This window comes from Protopterus annectens, chromosome 1.part1, assembly GCF_019279795.1.
Source record: "Protopterus annectens isolate FY-2018-M chromosome 1.part1, PAN1.0, whole genome shotgun sequence".
Taxonomy (NCBI): domain Eukaryota; kingdom Metazoa; phylum Chordata; order Ceratodontiformes; family Protopteridae; genus Protopterus; species Protopterus annectens.
Window position 1 is genome coordinate 575,203,383 of NC_056726.1, and position 18,912 is coordinate 575,222,294.

The following is an 18,912-nucleotide window of genomic DNA, read 5'->3' on the forward strand; positions in this document are numbered from 1 at the left end:
AAAAAATTTGAAAAAAACTCCCTTGCCCTCTGGCCACTAAATGACTACCATTTGCATTCCCTGTAGTGTTTCCCAACTCAAAGAAACCAGGTAAACATCTTCTGCCACAAAATAAATGAGCCTGGAACTTCTTAATGTAAAATGACAGCAAAAGTAGCGCTCAACTGCAGATTAACACCAAACAAGTAACTCCATAATAAGCCCTCTGGCTGATGAAACAACTTCAATTTAAGTCTCCCTGTGTGTTTCCCAACTCATACAGACAAGACTACCTCACTGCTGCCACTAGTCCTAGTCTCCTCAATGTTTATTTATTTATTATTTATTTTACATTTGTTAACCGGGAGAGTCCGACTGGATACATGTCCATTTTCAGCGGAGGCCCGGGGAGAAAAGCTCCAGGAACATAACAGACATATGAACATTGTTAATGCAAAAAAGGAAGATAGTTGAGTTCTAAATACAATATAAAGATACATCACATCTTGGGAAAAAAATAACAGCAGCATATAAAAAAAAACATAGGTCAGTTACAAAGGCGAGGCGCCTTGTTAAAAAGCGGTAAAGGATAGTGAGGTAAGAGAAGGATAAATGATAGTGGTTAATCGGGTTTGGAACAGGGACATTGCCAGAGAGTATTGAGATGGGGTTTAAGCTTTTTTTTGAATTGTAGGAGTGAAGGTTCTGAGGTGAGCATGGTCGGTAGGGAGTTCCACATTTTACCTACAAAGTTTGAGAATAGAGAATCCCCAGCAGAATTATTGGCTTTGGTAGTTTGAGCTAAGATCTTATTGGAGGAGCGTAAAGATTGCAGGTTAATATAGGGGTGAATGATGTTTTTCAGAGCTGGTGTTTTCTCTGGGTGATACCGTATCTGGTGAGCCGTTTTGAGTTGGTTGAAATGGAGTTGGCTGGAAAACTCTAACCACCCTAGTTGCTTCAAGTTAGTGCAGTGGTGCGTTCTAAAGGTGGAATTTGTGGCAAATCTAGCTATGTGATTGTAACAAGAAGCAAGTTTGTTAAGGGTTGTCTTGTTTAGGTTTGTAAAAAGGGGGGAGGCATAGAAAAGAGTTGATAGTAGGTGTGTGCTGGCAATTGTAATTTTAGAGTGAGGAGTGAGAAAGTGTTTTACTTTATAGAGCGAGCCAAGCTTTTTATTGACGGTTTTGATAGTTAGATTGAAATGGGTGTCAAATTTAAGGGAGTTATCAATGGTAACACCTAATAGCTTTGTGTGAGCTTCTGGTGATATAGTGATTCCATTGGAGGATGTAATAGAGAAGGTGGGGAGAAGAGTCTTGTTAGTGAGTGAGAAAGTAAGTAGTTTTGTTTTGTTGGGGTTGAGAACTAGTTGACGACTAAAAATACACTTTGGCTAGCCAAATGTGAAAATGCACCACCTAGCTATAAAAGTAATTGTCACTTTTAGCCACTAGAATTGCAGGCAAGGGCGCCCGGAGGCAGGTGCAAGGGGGTGCACTTGCACCCCCTGGAACCGGGCTGGCTGAGAAATTTATTTTAATTAAAAAAAAATAAATAAATAAATAAATAAATAAATAAAACGTATTATTTATTTATTTATTTTAAGGGCGTTCATCTTTAAGAATGCCCTTTACATCCTGTCCAGTCGCACAGATGCAACAGGTGTTTGCGACCTGTTTTCATCTTCTGTGCGACTCGGGGAGGGCTGCTACTAGTGTGTCAAATGTAGGTGCATTTCATTTAGTGTGTTCTGGTACCTAGAGCTGGTTTTCTGTTCTTGGAAATAAAAAATCCTGACCTGCGGATCGCACAGCTCAAGTTCCTGTTAACCATGTCGGCAGGATGTAAAAGTGAAGACAGAGTTAATGGAAGCTGTTAAAGAAAACAGTGAGTGCTCTAATTTGTGGAAAGATCCTATCTGCATAGTCATGAGGCCTGACCGGAGCCTGCCATTTGAGTAAAGTGTGCATGCTTGTCTGGGGAGTTTAATGAGACCTTGGGACCAACAACAGGGTGAGAGATGTGCAGTTGTGAGAAAGGGATACAAGCTTTGGGCATTTTAAAATTGTATTTGTGTAAAATAAATGCAGTTATGCATTGTTAATGTTGACATGTAGTCTGCTAGCTTTTTAATTTGTGTAAGTTATTCATTACTTGATCTTTCAAGAAAGGACATTAAACTATCCCATCTGATCGCTTCTATGTGTTGCTGGTGAAGGATATGTAAATTAAGAAACATAACTTGCTTAAAATGTATTTTATGCATATTCCACTTTTGCTCAGTGTACTTTAAGATGTTTGCTTACTGTTAAAATAAGTACTGTTAAACTAAGCACAGCCATGGAATATCTGACTAAAGGTGTTGGAGGTATGTGTAGTTTTTTTTAATGGAGATAGCAAGGCAGGAAGGGCAATACTCTGTAAACTGCATTCCATTTCACTTGATAGTGACATATGGACGGTGTTTACAAAATAACACTGCTGGGTGAGATGCTGGTTACTTCCAAAACAAATCACATGTAAGCTTTAGGTCATTGTATGAAGTAAAAACTAATTACATTCATTTATCTAGTACTTTACTGTAGCTTTTCCACTTTTGTCGTTTTTTTTTTTGGTACTATTAGTGATTGAATAAGTTAGCTCTTATTTATAGTGGTTAAAATGATTAGGTGATGCAGACATTAACATATGCATCTGAATATATGATAAAACTGGTTTTCTGATTAAACATATATATAATCTACTTGTATGCGTACCTTGTCTGTAAAGGAAGTGCTTCGAGATTTCCATTACTATAGTGACCTTATGCATTTTTCCTGACTATAACTACAAACAAGACATTTTCAAAGTGTCTCATCGTTAACATGTCTTTTGTAGTGTGAATGTGTAACATGTGTGGAAGGCCTAAAAGTGTACAAGTACTGACCACTCAATGCTATTTATGTATTTTTAAATATTCTTTAAATGCAGTAAAAATGCTACTCCCTTGGTCCATTTATAGCTTGGAGTGGTGGTTTTTAATTTCTGTACTTGCGCTATATTAGAATTTGTGTTGTAGGCTGTGTACGCTGCTTTTTGTATTTATTCCTTTTAACAACCTATATTGTTACATCAGTCAAAACTCAGTGCAAATTGTACTACAGCTTTTAAGGCTGCTACGTTTCCAACTCTGTTCTGTGGTGCTGCTGTTGAAACTTTTATGTGAGGCTAGAGCATAGTAGCACTGATCAATGCTTAACACAGAGGATTACGACTGGATTTTGGATAATAACTAGCTTGATATTTGAAGCATGTACCCTATGGCATATACCTCCCTAAGCATCTAAAGCAACTTGAGAGCCCTCAATGTTTCCTCTCTAAAAAGATCTCAGGTCTGAGTACCCTTAGCCATTCTGATAGACTAAATGCTTTGCCCCTCTCTTCAATATCATACAGACTCCTGAGGGGTGATTTCAGCTTAGACTTCTATACTACAAATGATGCAGCACTCTTTGAACTCCTTCACTTAAAGGCAACTAGTGGTAAAGCAAACACCTGCTCTACAGAGAGGGAGGTAGGTCTGTGTGTGTGTGTGTAAGTAAGGGGGGGGGGTCATACCTCACAATTATCCAGATTTTTGCCTCATATTTTTGGTTTGTTTCTCTTAAAATTGTGTTTTTTCTTGCAAATCACTAAGGACTAAAGTCAAAATATTGGCAGACATTTGAGTTTTAGGCTTCATATCCTCAGAAAATGCATGCTAATACAAAACTTGTTCTTCTATCCACTTTCTATGGAGGTAGGGGTATGTATTTGTGTGTGTCATAACAGAACTGTAAAGATTTTCACAGAATGTCCAAATTTTTGCCTCATATTTTTGGTCTGTTCCTCATAAAAATTATTTGTTTTGACATCACTGGGATGAGCTAAGGATTAAAGTTGCTAAATAATGACATTTGTTTGAGCTTCAGACTTCATCCTTTAGAAAACGTATTCTAACACAAATCCTGTTATTGCAGCAACTTTCTAAATGGGTCCCTAGTTTTGGGCCCTTGTCCCAACATTATAACAGGCTTTGTCCAGATTTCTTGTGCTAAGAGATTGAGAGGTAGTGTGTGTGTGTGTGTGTGTGTGTGTGTGTGTGTGTGTGTGTGTGTGTGTGTGTGTGTGTGTATGTATGTATGTATGTATAAGAGTGAGGTAGCATACCCCTCAGCTGTACAGGTTTTTGCCCCATATTCCCCCTAAAAGGATTGAAGTTGCTAAATAATAACAGACATTTGAGTTTTAGATGTCATATCTTTTAGAAAAATGAATACTAACAAATTCTGTTATTTTTAGCTATTTTCTAAGTTCATGAAGGCAATATTTATAATCTGTCTCTGTTTGTTTAATTTAGGCTTTGTCCAGATTTCTTGCACTAAGATGAGGGAGGTGTGTGTGAGAGAAAGTGAAATGCTCTAGTTAGCATTAGCAGGTGGAATTTATTTTCAAGTGCATTTTTAAGGAATTGTGAGCTTCAAGGGAAGAAAAATTTACTGCTGCTCATTCTAAGTTTGCTTAAAATGTACAACTACTTTGTTCAGCAAATGTTATCACTATTGTCATATAAAATTTTAAAGCAGTGTTAGTAACACAGCAGGTAGCATACTTGCATCTTGATGTAGAAGGCTATAGGTTCTACTTCCACAGCACAGGGCATCTGCTTTAGGCCTGTGATTCTTTTAGTGAGGTATTTCTGTGGCCTTTCCAGTTGTTGCAGATGTCTTGAGAGGTACATACCGAATGGGGCATTGTATTCTATAATGGGTCTAATGAGGGATGAGTACAGTGGGACAATGCCCTCCTTTTTTTCTGGATGAAAAGCCCTTAGTGATGAGGTGTGCCACATAGAAGGATTTCCTGACTGGCAATGTGGTTATCGAAGGTGAGACCACTGCCCACATGTGTCCCTAAGTCTCTTATCACACTTTCGGTGTTTAGTGTACTGCCACCTATGTGGTAATTCACGGGTACATGTTTTTTCCCAAAGGGGATAACTATACATTTCTAGGCACTGAGCTTGAGCCCATGGCTCTGGCACCAAGCATCTGTTTCTGTAAGGCCCTTTTGTAGAGTATCGCCATCATTTGGAGATTCAATAATGGCTCCCAGTTTGTAGTCATCTGCGAACTTTGTTAGCCAGAGTCCCTTAGTATTGGCCTGTATGTCAGAGAAGTAGATGCCAAACAAGAGTGGTCCCAGGACTGAACCCTGAGGTACTCCACTTGTCACTTGTTTGGAGCTGGATTTGGCGTCAGCTACTTTTAAAGTGTGGGTTCTGTCAGTAAGCCAGTTGGCAACCCATCAAGTGACGTAGGGATCAGTGCCCAGCTTAGTAAGTTTATCTATGATTCCAGAGTGGGGGATGGTGTCAAAGGCCTTGGCAAGGTCCAGATAGGTTGTGTGGACCACCTTACCCTCATCCACAGCTCTGGAGACTGATTTGAAGAAGTCAATCAAGTTCAGGAGACAAGATCGGCCCTTCACGAACCCAAACTTGGGTGGGGTCCAGTGTTTGTAGGTTGTCAATCTCTTTTTTTATAAGTGCCATGATAATACTTTCCATGGACTTGCAGATCAGGCTCGTCAGACTGATGGGGTGGTAGTTCCCAGGATCCAAGTTGGATCCCCCCTTATGGAGTGGTTAACTGTAGCTGTGCACCACTCAGTGGGCATAAAGAAAGTTAAGAAGTCCTTGTGTATCTGTCTCCATCACTGCCTCAGTCATTGTTGAGTGACTCCTTTGTGGCCAAAGCTGTTTCCTTGGATGATCCATCTTTTGCCTTCTGGTTCCTCTAGCTGCAGCTCTTCAGGAAGCCATTAATGACTGGGAGATTTACATATTCCCTGCAGCTATAGGACTGATTCACTGGGAAAGGAAAAAACACTTTGGTTGACCTTCCAGATATGAGTGGTTGAAGGTATACTGCTTAGCTGGGGTAAGGTACCTGATTCCAGGCTAGTGCTCCTGTCATGAGTCAGTCCCGTTCCAGGGATTTCCCTAGGAAGAAAAAGCAGAAACTTAAAAATGTATCTTCTCCTGTGTCTGTTGTTGAGTCAGGTCTACTAATAGCACCATTTAAAAGAGGGAAAAACTTGGCTAGGCTTGTAATGGCCTCAGGGCCATTAGCCTAGTAACCTCTTATGATCCTGTGAAGCTTGGTTGTAAGCAGTCTGCTGTCTAAAGACTGTGAAGATGCAGCCTGCACTTAGACAGTCCGTTGGCCTGGACAGAGCGAGAGAGAGAGTTTTTCTTTTTCTTTTTTTTTTTTTTTCTTTTACGGACAATATGGCTCCTTGTTTGCATATATGCCTACACAATCTTGCATGTTAAAGGTCAAAATAAACAATAAGTAATATAAATCCATGGAAGTATGACAGTATTTATGAAGTAATGTATGTATTGTGCTATTTTCTTTTCTTAAAAATGTTTATTGGTTGTAGAAAACTTTCATACCTCACAATTCAGATTTTTGTCTCATATTTTCAGTTTGTTTCTCATAAAATTGTGTTCTTTTGGCAAATCATTGAAGACTGAAGTCAGAAAATAATGGCAGGCATTTGAGTTTGACTTCATATCCTCAGAAAATGCATACTAATGCAAACTTTGTTGTTCTATGCACTTTCTAAGGAGGTCAGGGACTGTATGTGTGTGTCATATCTATCAACTGTACAGATTTCCACAGAATGTCCAGACTTTTGCCTTATCTTTTTGGTCTGTTCCTCATAAAAATTCAGTTTTTTTTTTGACAAATCGCTGGGATGAGCTAAGGATTAAAGTTACTAAATAATAACATGTATTTGATTTTCAGACTTCATATCCTGTAGAAAATTCATTCTAACACAAATCGTTATTCTAGCAACTTTCTAAATGTGGCCCTAGTTTGGGCCTTTGTCCCCAACATTATAACAGGCTTTGTTTTTTCAGAATGTCCAGATTTCTGCCCCATATTCCTCCTGAGCTTTTCTCCCCGGGCCTCCACTGAAAAAGGGATTTTGCACAGATGGACTATCCCGGTTAACAAATGCCAAATAAATAAAAAGGACTTGAAGTTGCTAAATAATAACAGACATTTGAGTTTTAGATGTCATATCCTTTAGAAAAATGCAGACTAACACAAATCCTTTTATTCTACAATTATTACATTCATGAGAGCAATATTTATAATCCGTCCCTATTTATTTTAGGCTTTGTCCAGATTTCTTGCACTAAGAGTTTGAGGTATGCGTGTGTGAGAGTGAAATGCCCTATTTAGAGTTAGCAGGTGAAATTTATTTTCACATACATTTTCAAGGAATTGTGAGCTTCAAGGGAAGATATGTTTACTGTTGTTCATGCTAAGTCTGCTTAAAATGTGCAACTGTTTTGTTTAACAAATGGTATCACTGTTGTGGTGCAGAATGTCCAAACAGTCTTAGTAGCGCAGCAGGTAGCATACTTGCATCTTGATGAAGAGGGCTGTAGGTTCTATTCCCACTACATGTAGACTTGTATTTTAAGGGGGTGGAGTGCTGCAGTCCTAAGTATGTCCTCCTTTGGATGAGATGCCTAGTAACTATGAACTATGAACCTGTGCTTCCGCTTGTCACTTATTCCTATTGCAATATACAAGCTTAGCATTTTTTTTAAATGTAACATAGGCAATTTATTGTTTAAGGGCAGTAGACACTGAATTTGTAGATGAAACACTGAAATATAAAGCTGTTTTTTAGCAACAACCTCTCCATTAGTTTCAGATCTCTTTAATGTGAAATTATTCAGATGACTTTTACTTCTGCAGAGATTGTGCATATTGACTGATATTGGTAGATTGTAATGATAGACGTTTAAGTGGCCTTTTATGGTTGAAATGTTCTGAATTGGGCAATTTGTCATTATTGGTTCATATGTTTTGTTTCATTGCTTAATGGAAAAAATGTTAAAAACTATAAAACACACTCTAAGTGGTACTGTATTAATAAGGGATATAATTCAGTTATTATATATTATAATTAATACAATCAGGAAGGTGAATCAAAGCAGTTATGCATGGTTCTGAAATGTGTGCAAGGGGCCTATGATTTGAAAACAGTCCAAATGTCAACTTAACCTGCCACTGGCCTGATGCATTTTCTTTGAATGTGGGTTTAAATGCTGTTTCAGTGCATGCGAGTTTCAAAGGTAGAGAAGTTTTAATGCTAAGTCTGTTTTCATTGTAAGACTATTACTTTGTTTAAGTTTAGGAAGTGTCTATCAGTGTTTGTGCTATAAAATAGGAGGTAACTAAGCTATTGGCCCTGAGGCCCTAAAATTTGAAATAAAAGTTGAAAATTAAAACCAAGTATCTGTAATCATTGTAGAAGTAATGCATAAAACAGTATGCACAGAGAGAGTTTTGAACAGTGTTTATGGCAACTGGGGAGAAATAGCCAAGTAATGGGATACTGGAATGGCTGCGTGTGTGTGTGTTGGGGGGGGTGAAGGGAGTGGGGTTTGGGGTGGTGCTTTGAAGGGGGTGGGGTTGGGGCGGTGCTCCAGGTTTGCACCCCCCTGCAAAAAATCCTACGGGCTCCCTTGATTGCAGGCCCAGTATCCTTAATGCTAAAACACATTTATTAGCCAGAAGTGAAAAAGTATCAGAAATAAATCAAATAACTAGCTACAACAAGTAATTCCCACTTTAAGTCTCCACAGACCAGGCAGCCTTGCTACTTCGACTAGATTTGCAGAACCAGTTTTCTTAATGTAAAATCACACTTTATTTACCCAGGTGAAAAGGTATCAAAAAACAAATCAAACAACTAGCTATAACAAATATTTCTCAATTAAGCCTACCTGTATGTATCCCAACTCAGACAGCCCAGACTACCTTTCTACTACCACTAGAACTGCATTGTCAGTCTTCTTAATGTAACAACACAGTTTAGTTTGCCACAAGTAAAAGGTACCACAAACACATCTAACAACTAGCTATAAGTAAAGGTGATTCAAGGGCAGACAAGCCAGGAATGAGAAACATACACACTTTAAGACAACGTCAAAGTATACTGACAGTCTAAATGGAGGGCCTTCCCAGTTTCTTCTGTCAGTAACCAATAAATAAGCAGAGCACATAAGATTGGGAGGAGCTTCTAGGGCTAGATGTACAGAAGATGAGAATGACAGGAGCTTTCAAGGCCAGATATACAAAAGGTCTGGGAGCTCAAAAGCCTCCAAGTTTAATAGCACAACAGGAAAAGGGTGGGTGGGGAACAAACTCAGAAGAGAGCTAGTAAAAATGTGATAAGATGAGGGCCCACTCAGAATACATAGACACAGCAGAGAAACAGCTTAAAAAGTGCTGCAAACTTTAAAAATGCTTTAAAATGATAGCATTAACTTCAGAAAAAAGAACAAACACAACACACAAAACTAATTTAAATGGTAAGATAAGTGCAGTATTTTAAATGTAGTTTAAATGTAGTTTCCTGGATGCAAAATGTAGTCCATATGCATTGTTTTCAAGCTTCCAAACTTCCACAAGAAGTCCCAAGACTGTGATTATCATCTATCACTGACATGGGCGTACTCACAATATCAAAATGTCTATGAATGAAAGGATATATAACTTATCTAAGTAGTATGTAATTACTTGTGACAACTCATTGTTATTTTTTCTATTTACAAGACATATTCCTTTTCACCTAAACATGTAGCACACACTATCTGCAACACACACTGATGTGGCCATAATTCCAAATCTCAGTATCTGACACTTAAAGTCCAACTTTCCCTGTTTGTGTTTTTGATTCATACAATGTACTCTAGCTTATATACTTAGATGCATAGGTGTTTGAATCCAGCAATGACTAACTATTGTGTCTGTGGTGCCTGGCAGGACTGGCTTTACCCACTGACTTGATGTGTACACTTCTACTCAGGTAAGATATTTAAACTAGGAGAGGGTTCATCCATCATATTCTTCTCACTATAGCCAAAACATCTTCTTTGCAACACACTGTGATCAGACTTCTCCTGTGATGCTCGCAGTTGATTATGCATACTCTAGACTGTGTAACTAAATGGGTAGGAGATTCAAATCCAGCAGTGAGTAAGTGCTGTGTGTGTGTGTCTCTCTATTGCTGCATAAAACGGATTTACCCACATATCACATGTGCACACTTTAACTCATGAGAAACGCTGACATTTGGAGAGGTTTCCCGCATCATTTTCCTTATCTTTTAACCCAAGCAATTGTTCTGCAACACACTGAAGATGTCAGCTTTTCAACTGTGCACAACCTCACTCCTGTGATCAGACTTTTCCTACGGGTCTTGCTACTGATTCTGTGTACACTAGATAGGTAAGTGGTTCAAATCCAGCAGTGAGTTATTACTATAACGTGTGTGAGTGTGTGTGTGTGTGTGTGTGTGTGTGTGTGTGTGTGTGTGTGTGTGTGTGTGTGTGTGTGTGTGTGTGTGTCTATAGTGCTAGATAGGGATGATTTCACCCATGGATATGATGTTTATCTTTACAGTAGGAGATGGCTGTCCTTCCCCTTTAAGCCCCTTTTAGTACACACACCTCCTTTGCTAATACATGGTGATGTCATCCTTTGAAATATGTTATATCTCACAAATGTAATAACACTTTTCATGGGCCACTTGCAATTCATGTACTGTCCTCTAGCTTGTGATGTTAAACATGTCAACAGTTTTAATCCCAACATTAATCCTTTGACTTACCTATATCAGTGTGTCTGAATCTACATGTAGGTAGGAGAGCCATCACCCAGAAATCTGATGTATAGCCAGAAAGGGCTCTTCCCCTATTTTCTTTCTGTCCATTTTATCACAGACAACTGTCTTGTTAAACATTGATGAGGCTGTTTTTGGAAATGTGCTCTATTTCTTCCTTGTAGTAAGACCTCCTGTGGCACCAGGAAGTGGTTCTCTAGCTTGTAGACTTTGGCATGAGTTTCAATCTTGCTTTTTCTAAACATTGTGTGTGTGTGTGTGTGTGTGTGTGTGTGTGTGTGTGTGTGTGTGTGTGTGTGTGTGTGTGTGTGTGTGTGTGTCTGTGTGTGTGTGTGTGCTTCCAAAGTCACAGAGATGACTGGGTTATCCTACACATGTGGTTGCATATACAGATATTGACACAGAGAGATAACTCATACCACTCTTTCAATCAATTTTAAGCCACAAATATTCATTGCAGTACAATGATGATGCTATGCCTTCAAATATGCTCTGTCTCACAGAAGTAGTAAGACTTGTCCTGTGATGCGTGCAGTTGATACAATATCCTGCAGCTTGTGATCTTAAGTAGGTAGCTGTTCAAAATTCAAAGTGACTGAGTAGTATGAGTGTGTGTGACTGTAGTGTTACAGATGAATAATGTCCAACACAGTTATAATTTGTACAATTACAGTGGGAGAAGTCTCCTCTATTATTTTCTGTCCCTTTTAGTCCAAGCAACTGCTTTGCACCACATTGATGATGTCATACCTTCAAATATGTTCTTTTTCACATTTGTGTTAAGACTTTACCTGTGGCTCATGCAGTTAATACACAGTTCTCTAGATCATGGACTTACATAGGCAGATGATCAAATCCAGCAATGAACAGCACAATGTTAGTGTAGTGACGTGAAACACTGACATGTGCGATGTTGCAACAAAATCTTTCTAACCCGTTTAGGTGTAATGCAGGCCTTTCAACAATTTGAATTCATGCCATTCAAATTGGTATTCTGCGACCCTCATTGTGAGAGTTATCCATTGGTGTAAGCAGTTAATACAGACTTCAGTAGTATATGTAGTCAAATAGGTATTAGTTCAAATTTGATAATGCGTATGTGTAAAATAAATATTCACAGGCATGACTAGCTTACTCAACAAAAAGTGATACAGCTAACTGACACTTTTGAGAACTGCAGCATTTAAACCAATTTTATTGCTCAGAATAATTTTTAGTGGCTACAACATGATTAAAAGCCTTTCTTAGTTTACACTTTTAAGTATCCTTTCTAATGTCTGCACATTACTATCTCCTGTGGCAGATGCAGTTAATTCACAGCTCTAGACAGTGGACAGCATGACATGTGTTTGAATATGGCATGTTATGTCTGTCAGACAGCTGTGGCAGACAGGAGAAGCATAGCTCATATAATGGTGATATGGCACAGTATCAGGTCCACATGTTTTATGTCTCACAATTCATATTAGGGGAGCCATAACCATTTCAAAAGGATAGTGATATAATGCCTTCAAGTGTGTTCTTCATAACACAGCAGATATGCTTCTTTCTGTGGCATCAGACCTCAGGCATGTGTTCGAGTCTGGCCAGGTGTTATCGCTGAGTATGTTAGACAATGCTAATAAGCATTATTCCATTACACAAAATTACTGATCTATATTACGTGACTAAATGGAAAGATGTATGTATACCTTTTACTATTTTCCTCACAATATAGGGCTTTAAAGGCAATAATGGCTTATTCATCATTTCTTGGCATGTGCCATTTTGCAAAGTTGTCATAAAGTGTGAGTGGACCTTTATTATGATACTGTCTTGTGTTTTTGTTGTGGGTAGTTGATGTTATTGCATTCATTGCTGTATTTTCTTATGAGCATGCCCAGTATAATGATGCAGAAGATACACACCATTTAGCAAACAGACCATTAAGTAATCAACCTTATGAAATAGTTGTTATCATTTGCTCTTTTTTGGCAAAAATAATGCGTTTCATCTGTGGAATGCTGACTCTGCCAAAGCCCTTGCAATGGCATTATTGACCTACATGCAGAGGATAACAACATTTATTACAGGCCAGTGTACAATTGGTATATGTGAAATGTACATTTTTAACAGTTTACTGAATTATACAGATTAATGTTTAACATGGTTGTACATTATGTTAATGCTCTGTTATATGGGTATTGCTAATGTGTTCAAGAAGGCTCACTTGAGGGAAAAATATGATGAACAACAGGATCTCATTCTGCATTCATATGTGTAGTAATACAAATGAGAGGGAGAGAAGGTTGGATGATGTGTGGATAGTGAATCATGAAGTGCAGTGGATTAGCAAGGAGGAAGTAAGGATAGCTATGAAGAGGATGAAGAACGGAAAGGCTGCGGGCCCAGATGACATACCTGTGGAAGCATGGAGGAGTTTAGGTGAAATAGTAGTGGAGTTTTTAACTAGATGGTTTATGAAATCTTGACAAGTGAGAGGATGCCTGAGGAATGGACAAAAAGTGTTTTGGTACCAATTTTTAAGAATAAGGGTGATGTGCAGAGCTGTAGTAACTACAGAGGGATTAAATTGATCAGTCACAGCATGAAGTTATGAGAAAGAGTAGTGGAAGCTAGGTTAAGAAGGGAGATGATGATTAGTGATCAGCAGTATGGTTTTCTGCCAGGAAAGAGCACTACAGATGTGATGTTTGCTCTGAGACTGTTGATGGAGAAGTACAGAGAAGGTCAGAAGGAGTTGCAGTGTGTCTTTGTGGATTTAGAGAAAGCATATGACAGGGTGCTTAGAGAGGAGTTGTGGTATTGTATGAGGAAGTCAGGAGTGTCAGATAAGTATGTAAGAGTGATACAGGATATGTACGAGGGTAGTGTGACAGTGGTGAGGTCTGCAGTGAGAGTGATGGATGCGTTTAAGGTGGAGGTGGGACTACGTCAAGGATAAGCTCTGAGCCCTTTATTATTTGCAATGGTGATGGACAGGTTGACAGACGAGATCAGACAGGAGTCCCCGTGGACTATGATGTTTGCAGATGACATTGTGATCTGTAGTGAGAGTAGGGAACAGGTGGAGGAGACCATGGAGAGGTGGAGATATGCTCTAGAGAGAAGAGGAATGAAGGTCAGCAGGACTAAGACAAAATATATGTGTGTGAATGAGAGGGAGGATAGAGGAATGGTGAGTATGCAGGGAGTAGAGGTGGAAAGGTGGATGAGTTTAAGTACTTGGGATCAACAGTTCAGAGTAACAGTGAGTGTGGAAGAGAGGTGAAGAAGACAGTACAGGCAGGATGGAGTGGGTGGAGAAGAGTGTCAGGAGTGATTTGTGACAGACGAGTACCAGTAATAGTGAAAGGGAAGGTCTACAAGAGGGCAGTGAGACCAGCTATGTTATATGGATTAGAGACAGTGGCATTGACAAAAAGGCAGGAGTCAAAGCTTGACTTGGCAGAGTTGAAAACGTTAAGATTTGCACTAGGTGTGACGAGGATGGACAGGATTAGGAATAAGTATATTAGAGGTTCAGCCCAGGTTGGAAGGTTTGGAGGCAAAGTCAGAGAGGCAATATTACGTTGGTTTGGACATGTGCTGAGGAGGGATGCAGAGTATATTGGGAAAAAGATGCTAAGGATGAAGCTGCCAGGTAACAGGAAAAGAGGGAGGCCTAAGATAAGGTTTATGGATGTGGTGAGAGAGGACATGCAGGTGGTTGGTGTGACAGAGCAAGATGCAGAGGGCAGGAAGAAATGGAAACAGTTGATCTGCTGTGGCAAACCCTAATGGAGCAGCCGAAAGAAGAAGAAGAGTAATACATACTTTTGTATATGGTGTTCAAATCTAGCAGGGAACAACTATTTATATATGGTGTGCTTGCTGTAGCAGGAAAGACATGCAGAATATGATTGCTTATACTCACATAAATGCATCATACTCAAGTAACTTCAAAATTTCCCTTATAGCTTGTGTAATTATACAGTACCGCAGGCATTTAAGTTGTTTTGTATTCTATGGCTGCCTATCCATTGGTGGCCTTTCTGTCACATGTACATACATCATATGCATAATGATATACTGAAATTCCTATACACACAACCCAGATGGCAAGCGATTGACTACATATGAGTTTTGCCTTGATTTATGCGCATGGTATTATATGGCACATGTCCATGCCCCTCATTTTTCAAGCATGTACATTTCATATCTGTTATAGTTAGACAACTGTAAGTATGTGTATCAGCACACCATTCTGTGATATGCTGGTCAAAGGGAACACTCTGTATATCTGTCAGTTTCTTCTGGATTGCAGTGCATAAACAGAAAGCAAGTATGAACAGTCACTCTTTCTGCCATTCACAACATGTAGGTTGTTGCTACGGATGGTTGTTTCCTTAATTAAAGGACAACAATGGGATTCTGTTATTAAATGCTCAACTTCTCTGTCCTTTTTCTCCCTAGTTACTGTCCCTGCTATGAATAAACAACAATACAGGATGTAAAATATTTTAAATCGACTGTTTTTCTCCACTAGGACAGTACCTTACTGTACTGTGGTGGTTTCACTTTCAAAAAACATTTGTCCCACCCTGATAAAGCTTCCTGCAGTCTCCAATTCACTGATGTCATCAAGGCCACTGAATGCAGGTAGTTTTCTGGCCATTGCCCTCCCCAAACTGACATCACCACTACCGTCCTAAAAACCCACCCATGCTGTGATGTCCTTTCCCTACTCATACAGAAAGTAAAGGCTAGAACAAAGAAATAGTACATGAGTCAAGTCTCCTGCTGTGGGCTGTCAATCACAGGTGGTAACAGCTCAAATTACCCTTAACACTTTAACAGCTAGGGAAGTTAAGTGTGAATGGGGGATGGGAGATGAGTCAAAGTAATACAAATTCAGGCTTCACAAAACACTGCAGTTTGGCCATTCTATAAAGAAGCACCAGTAAAAAGCACTTTGAAAGTCTGTTCTGTGGCATTTGCACTGTTTGTGTTTTAAGTAGTCACCGAATGGCATGAAATGTTACTTAAAACTAGCTGACTGAAAGACAGCTTTGTATGCATGTAAAATCAATTCAGTGACAGGAGCTTCTGGAAGAAATAGGCAAATGTGACATAATATTTTACAGCCAAACACTGCATTATGGGACAGACTAAACAATTAGAATTATTTCAAGATGCCAGACCCCATGTGGTCAGACTCAGAAATTACATATACAAATATTTAAAAACCTGTAAGTAGCCCCATAGTGGTGTTAAAATGTAGGAAACACCAAACCATGATGAAATAAACATGTTTTTTTTGAGTCTGTGGGTGCAGTTCTCCTTTAATACTGTTATTGGAGTGATTTCACATGTGTGTGTGTGATTCTTCTTAGTATGTCCCCATTTTTACATTTGCAGATTGCCATTACTTCATTATAGTTTCCTTTGTACATATTACAATTTGTTTAACCTTTATATATGTTCTGACATAAATCATGTGCATGTACTACAAAAATATACATGGCAGTGGCAGTGTAGTTCCATACATCTGCACCACAGGTGTAGCTAGGTATACTCAATGTACTCCAGTGAGGACAATTTTTTTGGACATGGCTCAGATAATGTACAGTGGAAATAGTACATAATTTTTTATCTGTCTGTACTATTGTATAATGTACCTACGCATACAAAACATGCTTTCCTAACACAATTTTACCTGTAAAATACTCTTTTTATGGTTACATATATCAACAATTGAAAATAAAAGTCCCTTTCTGAAGCACATAGGGCAGCAGTTTGAGAGTTGAGTACATTTTTAATAGGTGGTTGGGGGGCAATAGAGTACAAATTATAATTTTTTTGATAAACACCTGACATGCACTACCTGCAGTATATACAATGTCCCCTAATGTATCTGCTTTCCTTGCCAAATGTTTACTATCATTTGTGAGAACGACATTCTGTCGGCAGTTATGCTGCCAAAAATCAGAATGCCATGCACAAAATGAAAAGTGCATTGGATAGTCGAACACACTTATGTGAATGCAGTAGTGCATTCGCATAAGTGTGTTTGACTATATGTACGGAGATCACGGTACAGTGGGAATTGGAAATTCATCCATATCCCCACTGTAGTGCGATCTTGGAGTTGGAATATATTAGTAGCAGGGGGGTGGGGGGGTGCAGGGGGGCTTGCCCCCCTGCAAAAACGTGATATGGTGTATAGGAGTTTGATTTACATCAGTTTGTATACGGCTATCACGTGACATTTTCGGCAACAATGTTGACTCAAATGTGTCGATCATTTGGGGAGACATTGTGTATGTTCGAAATGTTTGGTTTAAGGTTTAACTTTTCGTTATTTCAAACGGCAAATGTTTGCCATTCAAAATAATGATAGTAAACCCTTGCTAAATACCATCTCACCTCTCCACTTTAACATCATTTTACATTTATCACATTTACTACGTTTGTTACACTGTAGGGGTGTCCTTCTCTCCGCCTTTTGTCAATGTTTCCTTTTTATAATGCAGATGTGTCCCAGAGTGGACAGGATTACTTCAATAGTTATCAATAATTATTATTAATGGTATTTGTACAGTAAGCAAGTTTTTCATTAAGCTCACCCTGTCTCTGAACTATATAATTCAAGCTGCTCTTGCCTTGTATTGTGCCATCCACACGTCCTCACTTACTGAAGTTGAGCTTATTTATAACTTGTTTTTTATACTATCTGCATGAGCTTATCTGCACCTCAACATAGCTGCTAGCAGGTGTTCTAGCCACAAGAAGGTGCTGCTTGACATGTAGAGTTGCTTAGAGACTTGCATATTCAATGGGCACTGCCGTTCATCATGCTAACACAAAAAAGCATGTAGGCTTAACGCAATGAGTACACACTTGTTAATGAAATCACAGATGCATTTTCATCTATGCAGTCATATTTGGGGGAACTTAGTTTAGGGTGTGTGATGCATATTTTTAAGTTTTTAAACATTTATGGTAGCAATTAGAATGTTTATTTTTCTGAGCCCATTGCATAAATACCCTCTACACAAAAACAAAACAAAAAACAAAACAAAAAAAAAACAGGCATAATCATCTGAAGTGTTATATTTGCACTAGTTTTGTGACAGCACAGCTAGGTACCAAGACATCTCTTAAATTATTTAACCCAGAGGTAAAATCTTATTTATGTTCCAAATGCAAGACAAGTAATGCTGAGATGAACCAATATGACATCTACGTAACTCAGCAGAGAACATCTGCATATACAGTTTATACATAACTAACATCATGAACAGCATAACATTGTGGCTTTAATACACAGTTTAACCTGTTTAGTATATTGCATCTCTGCACTAGCTATACATGCTATTTTCCTAGAATAAAACATTGTACTTCATTTACCTATAAAAAGAGTGGAGCTTACACTTACATTTATGATTTATGGTGACTTATAACCACCCTGTGAAATAATAAATCAGATTTTATCAAGCTATGTAAAACATAGGTTTCCTACTGAATACTATAGACAGGGTAGAGTGGTGTCCTTTCCTTTTGTCCTATACAGGACACGGTATAGCACTCTGTACGAACTGAGGTCACTCCACAAAAGGCCTGGAATTTTACTGATCTTACATTCACAATGGAAAACTGCTCTAAATTTTTCTGTAGTACCATGTAGAAGTATTTCCATTATTCAGTATCATAGGTAGAAAAGGACTGGGGGGTTCTGTGCATTTCGGACCAGAACTACAGATGGTCTAAGCTGATAGTGTGACTGCCAAATGCTTTTGAGTAAAACATTAGTGAAGGAACGACATATGGATTTCTTCAGATATACCATCTACTCATCCATCTGATTGTACAACTACTTTCCCACAAGAGTTTTCCAATTTCCACATTGATTTTCTGCTGTCATCAGAAATCTTTAGATTTGAGTGAATTCAAAATTCGGATCAGACATGCATTACTTTTTGACTGTAACAAGTTATTACTTCCACTTGGGAGCTATCTGCCACATGTTCTGTATGTCCACCTCTTTTCAGGGAGTGTGAACTATGGTTCTGTCATGATTTCCACACTGAGGTGTGAGTTTTAAAGTTTGGAATGAAAATAAAATACACTGACCAGCACGGTAATAGAAGTGAACTGTATGAACATAACATACACTAGCAGTCTGAATTATCTCATAAGAATGCCTTGTGC